The 15,881-nt window shown below is 48.0% G+C and overlaps 1 pseudogene; it reads right to left on the bottom strand.

Annotated features, from left to right (window-relative positions):
- Nucleotides 1–6,984: 6,984 nt before the first annotated feature.
- Nucleotides 6,985–15,881, bottom strand: part of LOC136580437 (proteasome subunit beta type-7-like) — a 29,220-nt pseudogene continuing 20,323 nt past the window's right edge.

Genomic DNA, 15,881 nt, shown 5'->3' with positions numbered 1-15,881 from the left:
TGGTCCTTAAAGGGGTTGTCTCGTGAAATCAAGTGGGGTTCAGCACTTCTGTATGGCCATATTAATGCACTTTGTAATATACATCGTGCATTATGAGCCATACAGAAGTTATTCACTTACCTGCTCCGTTGCTAGCGTCCCCGTCGCCATGGATCCGTCTAAATTCGCTGTCGTCTGGTGTTTTTAGACGCGCTTGCGCAGTCCGGTCTTCTCCCTGGTGAATGGGGCCGCTCGTGCCGGAGAGCTGGTCCTCGTAGCTCCGCCCCGTCACGTGTGCCGATTCCAGACAATCAGGAGGCTGGAATCGGCAATGGACCGCACAGAGCCCACGGTGCACCATGGGAGAAGACCCGCGGTGCATCGTGGGTGAAGATCCCGGCGGCCATCTTGGTAAAGGAAGAAAGAAGTCGCCGCAGCGCGGGGATTCGGGTAAGTAAAAAATTTTTTTCTTTTTAACCCATCCCTTGGGTTTGTCTCGCGCCGAACGGGGGGCCTATCGAATAAAAAAAAAACCCGTTTCGGCGTGAGACAACCCCTTTAAGGTACAAAACAGCTTGGTCCTTAAGGGGTTAAGCTTGCACCTCCACAGCTCTCACTCCTAGGCTGGGACATTGCTATAGGCTAGGTGGTAACAGTTAGGCCTCATGTCCACTGGACAATTAGAATTACAAAATCCGTGCGGGTGTCCCGCACGCGTGATCTGTGCCCATAGGGATGCATTGGACACCCACAGGTAAGTAAATACCTGCGGATGTTGTTTTTCCCTGCCGCGCGGATCGCATGTGTGGAGAAGTCACCCGCAGCAGGTTCCATTTTCTGCGGGTCTCCTGCAGGCTTCCATTGAAGCCTATGGAAGCAGTCCGGATCTGTGGTACACCCGCACCTGAATTTCTGCTCTGCCGCGGAAGCGTGGGAGAACAGGAGTTCAAAAAAAAAAAAGTCCATGATGCACGGGCGCTGCTGGCGTGCCAAGCACATCCGCAGGGCAGAGAAAAAAACAAAAATCCATCTGCAACAGACAAGAAGCTGCAGGGTCCGGACAGGTAAGTAAAATCAATTTTCAGGCCTCATGTCCGCGGGAAAGGACGGACCGGCTGTGGGATTCTGCATGGAGAATCCACGCAGGCCCGAATTTCCTAGTGGACATGAGGCCCAAGTCTCCAGCTTGCTACTCCAGTTGTACTCAGCCATTTTCCCCCGTATCTTGTCATATTTGTGGCCAGCGTTTCTTTTGAGATATATCCCTTTTCCGCAGGGTAAAAGGCCATTCACTTTAGTTTTAAACTCTCCCACTGTGGGGGGCATTTCATCCAGCCAATGTTGGGCTATCAGTTTCTTTGCCACAGAGCAACCTGACCAGCACTACTTGCTCCGCTAATCGGCAGATCACTCATGTAACCGAGTATGCACCCTAGTGGGGAGAGATCCAGATTTACTTTGTATACGGTGTTGACTAATGAGTGCACATCTATCCAATATCTGCTTAGTTTGGGGCATCTCCACATCATGTGTATTAACCCCACTCTTTGGATCTATACATAGCGGGTTATCCCTTACTCCTAGGTCATGCGGGAACGTTGGAGTGCGATATACTCTGTAATAGATGTAGTTGTGACAGCCTATGCAACGATAGTTTAGAGGTCATAACTAGAATCCACAATGGGCTGGACAATCTGCTTCCCATTTCTTTTTGATGGTCAGTGGGTTTTGTAAATGTAGTTTTCTTTGTAGTTATTCATACATCGTAGATATTACCCCCACGGTGGTGGAAGATGTACTAATATTGTCAGCCACAACAAAAGTGGGACATTTTTATCTCTGGCCACAGACTATGATAAGCCTGCCTGAGCTGTAAGTATTGGTAAAGTTGTCAATGTCCGTCTCCATCAGTATCTGGGAGAGCCGCTCTCTGCCTTTCCTTTTTCACCCATCAAATCCTGTTAGTTTGCTAAGCTCTGGTAGCCATGCAGTATCCCATATTGGGGTATACTGTGTACATCCCAAGATCCCCTCCATGTCCCTAGTCACCATGTTTTATGCATGAGTGAGCGCAAGGAAGGTGCAGGCATTAAGTTTAAAATCATTTCTTTCCAGGGTTTCTAGTAAACGCATTCCGTCAAAATAGTTTAAGGATTTGAAAGCTAGCTTCTTGTTCTTCTGTCTCCCACCTCCTAAGATTTTGCATCTGTGCAGCTAGAAAGTATGCCATAGGATTAGGTCAAGCTAGGCCTTTCTCCTCCTTTGGGTTATGGAGCATCTCCAATTTTATTTGGGCACATTTTGACAAAAAAAAAAAAAAAAGGCGCACTTTTCAGATTTTTACAATAAAACGAAAGAAAGTTTTTATATTATTAGTCTCCATAGGGATCTTTAACTTGCGGTTATCTGATTGCTTCTAGAGTATAATGCAATACTATGGTATTGCATTGTACTATATTTTAAAAGCCTGCCTATTAAACAAGCACATACTTAAGAGGCAAATGATCATGGCAGACTGGGAACTTTCAGAAGTCCTCAATCAGCCACAATACCTGGACAGCACCCCGTAATCTTACCACGGCAGGGCCATTTGGGACAGAAGTGCTGCCGTCAAAACATTTAAGCTAGGAGGGTTGTAACGTGGAATTAAACTCGACACCGTTTGATGCGAGTGGCCTATAGTAGTGAATGAAATAAGGAGGTCTGGTGTCGGAAAGTCAGAACTAAAAATAATTTAAAGGCTAGGATTCTTGTGGGAATTGCACTAGAACGATAGGAAGGAATCTCTTTAGAGAAGCAATAGTACCCTGGAAGGTAAGGATTGTCAGAAGAACAAGGTTCAGGATACTACTAGTATAGGTACTACTGTGCCATCCAGCTGGCTGGAAGGACTCCCAGAAGAATGGGGTTGCCTCTAGGCTGAATGTCTGCAACTCAAACCACATATAATATTCAGTACCAGCGCTGAGCAGTATCAACATACTAAGAAGAACAGTTCAAAAAGGAAAGAGCAATATGCCATCCAGAAATGATCCTCCCAGGGAAAGCAAAAAGGCAGATACTTGAAGCATTGCCGAAAACGAGAACTACAGAAACCTAAATACTCCCCCTCCTGGAAGATCTAATGATGCTATGGGGGGCTTGACTTTGAGAAGCCAGAAGAGTGTAGTAGGTATATGGTAACCTGCTCTGTGCAAAGGGGAACAGTTGTCTGGGACCGGCCAGAACGGTGTGGTTATGAAGATATTCGGGGGCAGGACCATGTTAGATAAGGTCTTGCTATGAACCATGGTTTATGGAAGGTGATGAGACAACTTGAACCTCCTGGGACTGTAAAGGTATGTTATGTAGTCTGTAGAGGAGCAGCTATTCTGACCATGGATTCTGCTACTGAAATAGGTGGTAACAGATCAGCCTGAACGCTGACATTGCTTAATCGTATCAGAACAAGGACAAGAAAAGTTTGTTTTACTATCATCGCATTCAGAGACTCCTAGAATTTCCCCCTCCTCCTACCCCCCAAAAGGTGCTGCAAGGTGGGTTTTTTTGGCAGAGAAAGACGACCTTTTTAATGTTAGCATTTGGTGATTTACATGACTGATTGCTTTCTATCCTGAGGAATGCAAAATTAAAAGGGGTCTGTACAACCAACCAATGACCTATTCTCAGAGTAAGTCATCAATAGTTGATTGGCAAGGGTCTGCTGCCAATGATCCCACCGGTAAGCTAATCCTTTGGCCCACTGTCAGTGCGGTAGGGTCAGATGTGGTCATCGCTGGTTGTTATTGGTCCAGTTCTGACAATAATGAGGAGCAGGTAGTGCATTGATGTCAATAAGAGTGAAGCCAGTTGTTACATTTTCTCCCGTGACCACTGATGACGACATCTGGCCCTACTGCACTGATATTGGGCCAGACAATCAGCTAATTGGCAGGGATCCTAGGCAATGGATCCTTGTCTATCAACTACTGATGACCTATACAGATGCTAGTTCATCAGTTAGAAGAGCCCGGAATACAGCTTAACTACCCCAGTATCCTGAAAAATAAGACCTACTCCAAGCATAAGCCCTAGCATGATTTTTCAAGATGCAGAATGATTTTGCAAGATTTGAAGATGCTTGAAATATAAGCCCTACTCCAAAATTCAGCCCTGTTTACAGTTAATAAAAAAAGTCAATTTGAATAGTGACCAGGCAGCTATACATGTAAAAAAGTGAAATCTTTGGGAGCAAAAAAGTAACATAAGACCCAGTCTTATTTTCAAGAAAACAGGGTATATTGGCCAGGTCTCTTAGATATTTTTTCCACCGCATTCATTGTGTAGGTTACATTATGTGGATTTTTTTTTTAAACCACAAGAGTAATCACCAATGAAAATACTAAATTCTTGATTTTTTCTTACATACCAAGGCCGGAGTCACACAAGCGCATGCGCATTTGCACATCAGCCATTGCGTATTTGGGTGTGCAACAGCAGTTTACTGTAGTTTTGCACATGCAAGTTATGTGCAATTGTATACACAGGAAAAATGGGGGGCTGGGGGAAGGGGGGGGGGGGGGTCACATCCCGCTGTCAGAATCCAACCCAGCTGACTGCATTCGGCCTTTGGCTTCCATGGCCCCATCCCTGTCCTCTGGTGCCGAAATCAGACGATTTCTGTAGCCAATCAGAAGCCACAGTGACGACCTGGCATCATGATGGCTAGGCCTCATAGGCAATCTTCAAGTCTTTGGATGCCATAACAACCCAATGGCACGCTTCGGTCCTCTCCCTTTGTCAGCCTTTTATTTGCCATGGTTGCATGGACGATGGCATGCAAAGAGTTAAATGGCTGGGGTCAGAGGTTTCTCAACTCCCAGCCAATAGAGCTGGAACCTGGCTGTCAGACAGCTGGGCCCCCACTTATAATGGCACAGGCCTTATTACAATGCACTGCAAAAAAAGGCATAAGTATCAGAATAAGACCCAATAGGGAGCACAAAAAAAAAAAAAGAAACATATTGATGGTCTTCAGAGCAGCTCTTCCCACAGGCCCACACATTCAGTACATGCACAGCCAATCATATACTGACCTCTTGAAGAGCCATTATGGCCTGACTCTGCCATAGGTATGGCACGCCGCAGGTATGTTTCATACACACTTGTCTCACCTGCAGGAATTAAATGGTAAAAGATTTGTCTTACTGATCACTGAAAATAGAAGAGTGAAAGGAGCAGCCGCAGAGAGCAAGTCCACTCACCGCCCGGGCGAAAGGAGCTTTGGGCAGTAGCAATTTGGTAGATTTCTGATATTTCCTTATGTCAATTAAGGCCTTGTCTCCTGGGCGGTGGCGTTGTCGTCTAGGTGGTTCACCTTCACCTTCACCGTCCCTTGCTTCTTGTCTCCCTTAAAAAGAAATAAAGCGCAGCTGAACATGAAGCTTCCTGTAACTGCCACTAGGCGAAGATCACTGTATACATAATCACACTTTGAGGGGCATCATTACTTTAACCCCTTCATGACATGGCCTATTTTGGGCTTAAGGACAACAATTTTTGGCGGATTTTCTTCTCAGTTTATCCAAAGTCATAACTTTTTTATTTTTCCGTCAACGCGGCCGTATGAGGGCTTGTTTTTTGCGTGGCGAACTGTAGTTTTTAATCGGCGTCATTTTTGGGTACATAGACTATATTGTAAAACTTTTTTTTTATGATAGCAGGGAGAGAAAACGCATCAATTCTGCCATAGATTTTTTTTATTACAGCGTTAATCATGCAGCATAAATGAGACATTCCCATTTTTTCTGCGGACCGGTACGGTTACAACGATACCAAAATTCTTTCATTTTTTTTAGGTTTTCCCACTTGTCTGCAATAAAAACCCTTTTTTTTGGAAATCTTTTTTCTATTCTAAATTGCTGCATTCAAAGTCCTGTAACTTTTTTATTTTTTGATGTACGGAGCTCTATGAGGGCTTATTTTTTGTGAGACGAGCTGTAGTTTTTACTGGTACCATTTTGGGGTACATACGGCTTTTTTGATCACTTATTGCGTTTTTAGTGAGGCAAAATGCTAAAAATTAGCATTTTGCCTCAGTTTTTTAGTGTTTCTTTTCCGTGCACAGTCAAAAGCATGAGCAACTTATCGTAGGCGTCGTTACGGACGCGACAATACCAAATATGTGGGGTTTTATTTTTTTTTTACCTTTTTTAATGCTAATCTGAGAAAAAGCATAAAAAAGTTTTTTTTTACTCTTTTTAATCTTTGTTTTTTTTTTTTATACTGTTTGTGTCCCTCTGAGGGACTTTAACCACGGCCCTGATGATCGCTGTCATAAGGCATGGCAGAGCTACTGCTCTGCCATGCCTTATCGCTTATACAGCGATCATAGGCATAGGCAATACAGGACGCCAGTGTCTGGCGTCCTGTTACCATGGTGACAGGCCGGGCTCTCGCGATGTGTCTGGCGTCCTGTTACCATGGTGACAGGCCGGGCTCTCGCGATGTTATCGCGAGAGCCGGCCGGAGACACAGACGGAGTCTGTTCCCCCTGTGAACTCTTTCCCTGCCGCAATCTACTTAGATCGCAGCAGGGAAGGGGTTAACAGCAGGGGGCGCATCTCCGATGTCCCCCCCCCCCCTCGCTGTTGCAGTGGGATCACGGATAGCGCGGGACCACATATGATCCCGCGCTATCTCCAAGACGTAAGTTTACGTCCTGTTGCGGGAAGTACCAGGCTGCCAGGACGTAAACTTACGCCCTGCAGCGGGAACGGGTTAAGGGAGGCACAGAGGCGTGGCTGAAAAGATCGCCAATAGGAGAAATGCACGGATTGTCAGTCTTTTTATTCTTTAAAAGTTAGGAGGTCAGTGCAAAAAAAGGAGTAATAGTTGAATCACGGTGCTACTTACTCTGTGGGGATTGAGGAGGAGCCTGTGGAGCAGCTGCAGACCGCCTCTTCGGATTTTTCGATTTTCTTCTATGAGAGGCGCTGCTCGAGGGCCCCGTGCTGCTCGAAGGCCCCGCGCTGCTCGAAGGCCCCGCTCGGCTCGAAGGCCCCGCTCGGCTCGAAGGCCCCGCTCGGCTCGAAGGCCCCGCGCTGGTTGTCGGTCTCATGATGAAAGAATTGCTTCCAATAGACACAATCTGCATAGCAAATTAAAAGAATTAAAAGGAGTATTCCCATTTCAGGAATCCTATTTCAAATTGCAAAACATTGCACTCACCCATAAGAGGTTTATTTCCGAATTTCGTCATATCCAGACATTGCACCTATTGTTTTCTCTGCCCTCTGGTTGTTTACTGCTTGCTACCAGGGAAACCAACCACCTCTTCTAGAAGAAGCAGGTTTCATCATTAACACAGAAGGGGGTTCTTTTCTGTAAAAGCAGTGAGACTGTGGAACTCTCTGCCCGAGGACGTGGTGATGGCAAAATCCATAGAGACGTTTGAGAGGGGACTAGATGTCTTTTTAGAGCGCTATGATATTACAGGATGATATTACAGGATATAGACATTAGGTGACCAGCGGGTTGTTGATCTGGAGGGGGTCTGGGAGTCCGGTAGGAACTATCAAAGGTTGATCCTAGCGTCCTCTGCTATATCTTTCCATAGAAGAGGTGGTCCGTTTCCCTGGCTATGAGCTGTTAACCATCAGAAAGCAGAGGAATCAATATCTGCCTATGTCATGTGGCTAGTGCGAGATCAGAAAAGATCTCGCGCTATCCAGTAGCGGGAGCCGCCTGTCACTGATAGCCAGCCTCCAGACATAACAGCGGGGGTGGGGGTGTGGGGGGGGGGTGGCGTTTGTTATTTCCCGCTGTCTACGTAGATCGCAGCATGGGAAGGGTTCACAGAGGGAGCGCTCTCCCTTTGTGAGGTTATCAGGTTCTCGCTGGTTGCCATGGTAACAGGGCGCCACCTGCAGGCGTCCTTTATACCACTGCCCATGATCACTGTAAGAAGCGATAAGGCATTGCAGGAGAGAAGTCCTGCAATGCCTTATCATAGTGATCATCGGTGGTATGCTGCAAGTCCCTCATAGGGACAAAAAGAAAAAGTTGTAGAAAAACAAGAAAAAAAAAACAACAAACAACAACTTGTGCTTTTTTCATATTAGCATAAAAAATAAATTAAAAAAGAAAGAGAACTTAATCTCAAATATTTGGTATCGCTGTGTCCGTAAGGACACATACAATAAATGGACTCCTTATATAGTAAAGTTTCCGTTTTTTTGGATAGGGTGCTTAGGGAATTTTCGGTCAAGGCTAGATCTTATATAAAAGACACCACCGATTTTTTGACAAAATTGCGTGACGTAGATATTCTACCTAATTCCATCCTAGGATCCTTTGACGTTGTTGCGCTATATACCAACATTAGAGATGAGCGAACGTACTCGGATAAGCACTACTCGTCCGAGTAATGTGCTTTATCCGAGTACCTCCCCGCTCGTCCTGAAAGATTCGGGACGCGCTGCGGAGCGGGGAGCTGCAGGGGAGAGCGGGGAGGAACGGAGGGGAGATCTTTCTCTCCTCCTCTCCCGCCCGCTCTCCCCTGCGACTCACCTGTCAGCAGCGGAGCGCCCCGAATCTTTCAGGACGAGCGGCGAGATACTCGGATAAAGCAAATTACTCGGACGAGTAGTGCTTATCCGAGTACGTTCGCTCATCTCTAACCAACATCCAACACGAGGCAGGTCTTGAGGCGGTCCGCTCCTTTTTTAATGAGTCTGACTTTGACAATGCAAGGATGCAGTTTATACTGACATTGTTAGAGCTCATTTTGACCAACAATTGCTTCATGTACGGTGAGAGCTATTATAAACAGCGGCGGGGAACCGCAATGGGGACGAACGTAGCCCCGACATATGCTAACCTGTACATGACGCATTTTGAAGAAACGAGTGTATACACATCTACGCATTGGTCTAAAGTACGATTCTGGACAAGGTACATTGACGACATTTTTTTGATTTGGGACGGCACCGAGGCGGAATTGCAACTTTTCCATGACGAGTTGAATGATGTTCACTCTGACTTGAAATTCACGCTCACCCAATCAAATGAAAGGGTCCAATTCCTTGATGTTATGATATATAAGGAGGGAGGGACCCTTAAAACAGACCTGTATATAAAGGACACCGACAGAAATAGTCTGTTGTTATACAACAGTTGTCACCCACCTAAAATGCGTGACTCTTTACCCTGGAGCCAACTACTGCGGGTACGCAGGATAGTGGTGGACGAGCATGTAGACCACAGGCTTAATGAAATGCATCAGAAGTTTAGAGCCAGAGGATATCCGGAGCAGATTGTTAAGCCTCTGGTCACGAAAGCGCGTGACAAACGTGAAACTGTCCTCAGTGTTAGGCAAAGAGAAAAGACGATGACGCGTATTCCATACGTATCTACTTTCGGCCCCATGAGCGGACGTATAGCCAACATTTTGAGGAGACATTGGTCGATTTTGAACCAATGCCACCCCGAGGTGCTAGAATTTAAACATCCACCCCTCATGTCCTATCGACGTGGTCCTAATTTTAAAGATAAATTGGTGCACACGGTGAAAAGGACACAGATACAAACACAGAGGGTACTTGCGCCATCCAAATTGGGGAATTTTCCATGCCTTGGCTGCTCAAGCTGCAATAACATGACTAAAGGCAGCTCGTTTATACATCCTCGGACGGGAAAACGTTACCCGATTAGGTACAGATTTACGTGCAATGCTACTTACATCATTTACGTCATCACATGCCCGTGTGGCCTCATCTATGTAGGTGAGACTACAAAGGAATGTAAGACAAGAATATCGAAGCACAAGAGTACGATCCGCACAGAAAGAGCTGACGTACCAGTAGCCAAACACTTTGTAGATTTCCACCACGCCATAAGCCAACTTAAGTTCCAAATAATAGGTTGTGAGCCATTGAACAGCAGAGGCGGTGATAGGGAGAAATGTTTAAAGCATAGGGAAGCTAAGTGGATCTTTGAATTAAATGCACTACAACGAAATGGTTTGAACTTAGAATATGATCCTTTACCATTTCTTTGAATATTGATCCATCCTATCTGTATTGATTTTAATTTTTGGTTTTTTGTCCCCACAGATCATGCACCGCCACCGCTGCTGTGTCCACAACCTGGTTCATTCTTCATTAGTTTATTGCAACATTACTCTGTCTGACTCCCGCTGAATACAGTGAAATTTTGGGGGAACACACAGTCTGAATATATTAATATAAAGAATGTATCTGGTGCTAATAAAGCACGTTTGTAATAAAGTACTTATTTGTATTTAATGAAATTAGCAATGTAGGCTGGTTTCTGTGACACTATCCTATACGGAGATATGTTGTTTTGCTGCAGACACTTTCTGCAATGTCTATCAAACATAGATTATTACTATTATCATCCCGTTATGCTGTATTTATAACGTTGAGCTATATAGAATGAAGATTGCCGGTGATCACTATGGATACGGCCCGCTACGGCTACAGTTATGACTGCAGGCTAACGAATCCATATAGGAGGCATCGCGGGGTTTGTGTTCCGATGCTGCCATGGCAGCGTAGGACACTATCGGGAGACGCTCCGCTGTATAGGAAGGCTTGCGGGGTGTGTGCTGCCATGGCAACGCGGGACACTATCGGGAGACGCTCCGCTGTATAGGAGGTTTCGCGGGGTTTGTGTTCCGATGCTGCCATGGCAACGCAAGATACTATCGGGAGGCGCTCCGCTGTATGGGAAGTCTTGCGGGGTGTGTGCCGATGCTGCCATGGCAACGCAAGACACTATCGGGAGAAGCTCCGCTGTATAACTCCAAACGCATGCGCAGTCCCGAGCTAACGATGTCAGAGTGACTGATGATGCACTTGGATAGCGCGACGCCTGCTGATGACGTCGGACGCCTTTCTTCAACGAAGGAAGATGAGCTGGTTGTGGAACAGCGTGGAGGACGGCACCTGCATGATCTACAGGTGTAAGTGGGTGTTTTTTAATTATGTGTTGTCTGTGGATTGGTGGAGGTTTATATAAATTCCGTGTATGTGTTATATGGTTTTTATGCACTTGAAAAAGACCCTCTGTCGGGTCGAAACGTCGTGCGTTTTACTGGATGTGTTGAATACAATAAAGAGGCATCCACTGATGCGCTTTTAAAGAAAAATTATCCATCTCTGGCGCTGCTCACTACTTCTTTATGAATTGATGACCTTTGAGGAGCCAAGGGAGTCGGATCCTCCTGCATGAGCTTTTGCGCACTATTTCCTGTTCCCTCCCATTATTGTGGTTGAATCCAACAGAGTGCTGCCGCAACTTTGATTACATACAATAAAAGGAACACGCTTCTTGTCGTGCCTGGCAAAAAGTGTAAAAAAAAAAACTGATGCAAAAATGCTAATTTTTAGCATTTTACCTCCACCCCAAAAAAGCAGTAAGTGATCAAAAAAAGCTGTATGTACCCTAAAATGGTACCAATAAAAACTACAGCTTGTCTCGCAAAAAAATAAGCCCTCACAGAGCTCCATCCGTGGAAAAAACAAGACCTCATACGGCCGCGTCAACGGAAAAATATAAAACTTATGGCGTTTGAAAAATGGAGATGAAAATCCGCAAAAAATCGTTCCGTTCTTAAGCCCAAAATAGGCAATGTCCTTAAGGGGTTAAGAATGACTTACCGGGTAGCCTAAGCTCATACAAAACCATCTCCAAGTACCTTTAGGCTGGGTTCTCACAGGGCGTATTCCCGTTGGAAATCTCACGGGTAGGTCGCAGCGGAAAACCGCAAGATTTCCGCCGGGAAAGCGCTGCTTCAAAACCCACAGGTTTTGGAGCCGCAGCGCCGGCTTTGCCGCGACGGATTCGCTGTCCCATGTGGACAAGATTTCTGAGAAATCTGGTCCACATGGCTGGTTAATCCCACGATTAGCTGCCGCAGGTGGATTCTAGACGGAACTTCCGTGGGAAATCCGCCCTGTGTGAACCCAGCCTAACAAGACAATTCCAGTTCTGCTGTGCAGAAGTGAAAAACCTTTGACTTCTGGCCGTTGCTACACAGCAGGGGTAGAAACACAGGGAACCATCACACGGATTACTCCGCCATGACGTGGAATCAGCAAGTCAGTCTGCTTAAAGCGACCCTCCGGTGCTAGGACAAGGTTTTGTCCACAGTTGGAAGGAGGTGGGCAATATTACCTGCCATTCTTTTTTGCCAATGTCACCCCAAACCACTGGTTTTGGGTTAAAAAAAAAGCGATCCATCCATACAAGTTTGGCAGCACACAGATAGCAGTGATTTTGCGGTAGTTAAAGTAACAGTGGAGTCCAAGCCTTATAGGCTGACTGTCCCCATACTGACGGGTTATGATGACGAGACACATCAACAGCGACAATCGGAAGAACACGATGACATCAACAGCAAGAGTAAAGAAACTGCCGGATGTCAGCAAGTACCGGTATTGGTAAGTATACTGCAGTAACTCCTACAACAGACGCTTGGGGGGAGATCAATTATCAGAACCGCAAAAAAATCAATCATCTGTTAAATACCGCAGGAATAAAAGAACTTCCTGCAGGAGATCGGGCGGTGAATGTGGCATCATTAGCGGCTCTGCGGGGTCATGATAAAGAAAGGACACAAATCTGTGGGGACCACAGTGCTGACTTCATGGGCCTCAAGAACATCTCCTCCTGGATCCCCCTCACTGTAACTAGGGGGAGATATTGAATGGACTACTGCCAGGAGTTATAGTCCTGCAGTAACAGAAGTCCGCTAATATACAGCATCTTGATTGTTAATCTAGTGTGTGCAGAGCGACACCTGCTGGTCAGAGGGTACTCTTGGTCCAGAGAAAAATGTAATGTATAAAAATAAAAAAAAAATAAAAAAGATAAAAATTGATGCTAAGCAAAAATGGAGCAGATGCCCTGAGTAACCAAAATGCAGTTTTCATTAATAACCCCTTCCTGCTATAGGATATACAGTTATGTCCCACGGGGGTTGGGGTATGTATGAAGAGAGATAACGGGGCGACCTCTTCATACAGCACGGGCACTAGCCGTGCGGCTGATCTGCACCATTAACGCTTTAAATACTGCTGTTGCAGGGAGCTGTACAGGTGTCATGGCAGTCCCCTCGACTGAAATGCCCAAAGGCCATATTAGACTGCCCATCACGCCGTCCCCATGGGGTGGCTTGAAAGACTGCCTTTCAGATCACCGTATGATGCACTGCTGTGGCATTACATCATACTGTAGGAGCGATCAAAGCATCACTAGTTTTTATCCCAAAGCAATGTATTATTTACCCCGCACAGTGAACATCACCTGAGAAAAGACAGGAAAAAAAAAAAAAAAATTAATAATGAACGCCAGAAATGCATCGTTTTTGGTCACCCTGTCTTCTGTCTTCCGTGGAATTTCCACCGCTAGCAGCCTGCATAGGATTGCGTTAACAAAACGCAATCCTATGCAGAAGGCTGCGATTTGGCAGCGCGAAATCTCACACGGCAAACAAGTCGCGGCACGCTCCATTTCTGAAATGTCACTCACCCGCTGCCGGTCTGCGGCAAGCCGGCACATCAAACAGCCGGAGCCGCGGGCGAGTACGCGCTGGTCCCTGTATTCCAAAATGGTACTAACAAACTAAAGGACATCTCACAAAAAGAATATAAAAAGCAATAAAATTTTATTGTTAAAAAAAAAAAAGTTTAATCACCCCTTTTGCCATATCAATAATAATGGAAAAAAATTCTAAATCCTAAAAGGAAAAAAAAAAAAAAAAAAAAAAGAAGAAAGAAACACAACATTTGTAACGCCACGTATGTAAAAGTCCGATCTATCAAAGTAGTGCATTATTTACCGTACACGGTGAACGGCGTTTGAAAAAAAAACAAAACAATTAAATAAATAAAGAACGCCAAAAATGCACTAACTCACCCCGTCTCCCAGAAAAAAAGAAAAAAAAAACAACAAAACACTAAGGGCTTACAGATAGTCCCCGACTTGCGAACATTCCAGTTACGAATTTCGCTACATACGAACTATCTGTTCTGCTATGGCAGTACATCATACTGTGCAGGGAGCGGGCAGGCTTTTATCAAGCCTGTCCGGTCAGATCACAGGACACTGCGGTTGCTAAGCAGCCGGGGGCCTTCTGAAAGGCCCTAGGGCTGTCTATGCAGGGCGCTTGATGGGCACTCTGCATAGGCAGCCCTGGGGCCTTTCAGGAGGTCCCCGGCTGCCTAGCAACCGCACAGCGTCCCGCGATCTCATCATGGGACGCTGTACGGGCCTCCTGAACGTCGGGTGCCAGCTGTTTCTTACAGCGGGCACCCGGCGGCAGCAGTTCCGACGAGCTGCTCGTCAGAACTGTTAACACTCTAAATACCGCTGTCAGAGCGGTATTTAAAGTGTTAACAGTTCTGACAAGCGGCGCGGCTCCTCGGAACTGCTGCCGCCGGGTGCCCGCTGTAAGAACAGCTGGCACCCGACGTTGTATGGAGCGGGATCCACCCGCGATCCCGCTCCATACTACCATTTGTTCGGACATGCGAACAAAATGGACTTGCGAACAGGCTCCTGGAACGGAACCTGTTCCCAAGTCGGGGACTACCTGTATTTAGACCAGTGGTCCCCAACCTTTTTGGCACCAGCTTCAAGCAAGACCATTTTTCCCCCCCTCCCAGCACACACATAGGGCAGCATATCTCCCCCCCAGTAAATAGACAGCCCCCACCCCTCAGTAATTAGCAGCCCCTCCCTCTGTAATAAGTAGCTCCCACCCCCAGAAATAGGCAGCCCCTTCCCCCCCCCCCCCCCCGGTAATAGGCAGCCCTCCCCCCCCCCCCCCCCCCGGTAATAGGCAGCCCTTCCCCCCCCCCCCGGTAATAGGCAGCCCTTCCCCCCCCCCCCCCCCGGTAATAGGCAGCCCTTCCCCCCCCCCCCCCCCCGGTAATAGGCAGCCCTTTCCCCCCCCCCCGGTAATAGGCAGCCCTTTCCCCCCCCCCGGTAATAGGCAGCCCCTCCCCCCCCCCCCCGGTAATAGGCAGCCCTTCCCCCCCCCCCCCCGGTAATAGGCAGCCCTTCCCCCCCCCCCCCCGGTAATAGGCAGCCCCCCCCCCCCCCCCCCCCGGTAATAGGCAGCCCCCCCCCCCCCCCGGTAATAGGCAGCCCCCCCCCCCCCCCCGGTAATAGGCAGCCCTTTCCCCCCCCCCCCCCCCCCCGGTAATAGGCAGCCCTTTCCCCCCCCCCCCCCCGGTAATAGGCAGCCCTTTCCCCCCCCCCCCCCCCGGTAATAGGCAGCCCTTTCCCCCCCCCCCCCCCCCCGGTAATAGGCAGCCCTTCCCCCCCCCCCCCGGTAATAGGCAGCCCTTTCCCCCCCCCCCCCGGTAATAGGCAGCCCTTTCCCCCCCCCCCCGGTAATAGGCAGCCCTTCCCCCCCCCCCCGGTAATAGGCAGCCCTTCCCCCCCCCCCCCCCCCCCGGTAATAGGCAGCCCTTCCCCCCCCCGGTAATAGGCAGCCCTTTCCCCCCCCCGGTAATAGGCAGCCCTTTCCCCCCCCCGGTAATAGGCAGCCCTTCCCCCCCCCCCGGTAATAGGCAGCCCTTCCCCCCCCCCCGGTAATAGGCAGCCCTTCCCCCCCCCCGGTAATAGGCAGCCCTTTCTCCCCCCCCCCCCCCCCGGTAATAGGCAGCCCTTTCTCCCCCCCCCCCCCCCCCCCCGGTAATAGGCAGCCCTTTCTCCCCCCCCCCCCCGGTAATAGGCAGCCCTTTCTCCCCCCCCCCCCCCCCCCCCCCGGTAATAGGCAGCCCTTTCTCCCCCCCCCCCCCGGTAATAGGCAGCCCTTTCTCCCCCCCCCCCCGGTAATAGGCAGCCCTTTCTCCCCCCCCCCCCCCCCCGGTAATAGGCAGCCCTTT

This window comes from Eleutherodactylus coqui, chromosome 10 (assembly GCF_035609145.1).
Source record: "Eleutherodactylus coqui strain aEleCoq1 chromosome 10, aEleCoq1.hap1, whole genome shotgun sequence".
Taxonomy (NCBI): Eukaryota; Metazoa; Chordata; class Amphibia; order Anura; family Eleutherodactylidae; genus Eleutherodactylus; species Eleutherodactylus coqui.
The sequence above is the reverse complement of the archived record's forward strand: the minus strand, read 5'-3'. Positions and strand labels throughout refer to the sequence as shown.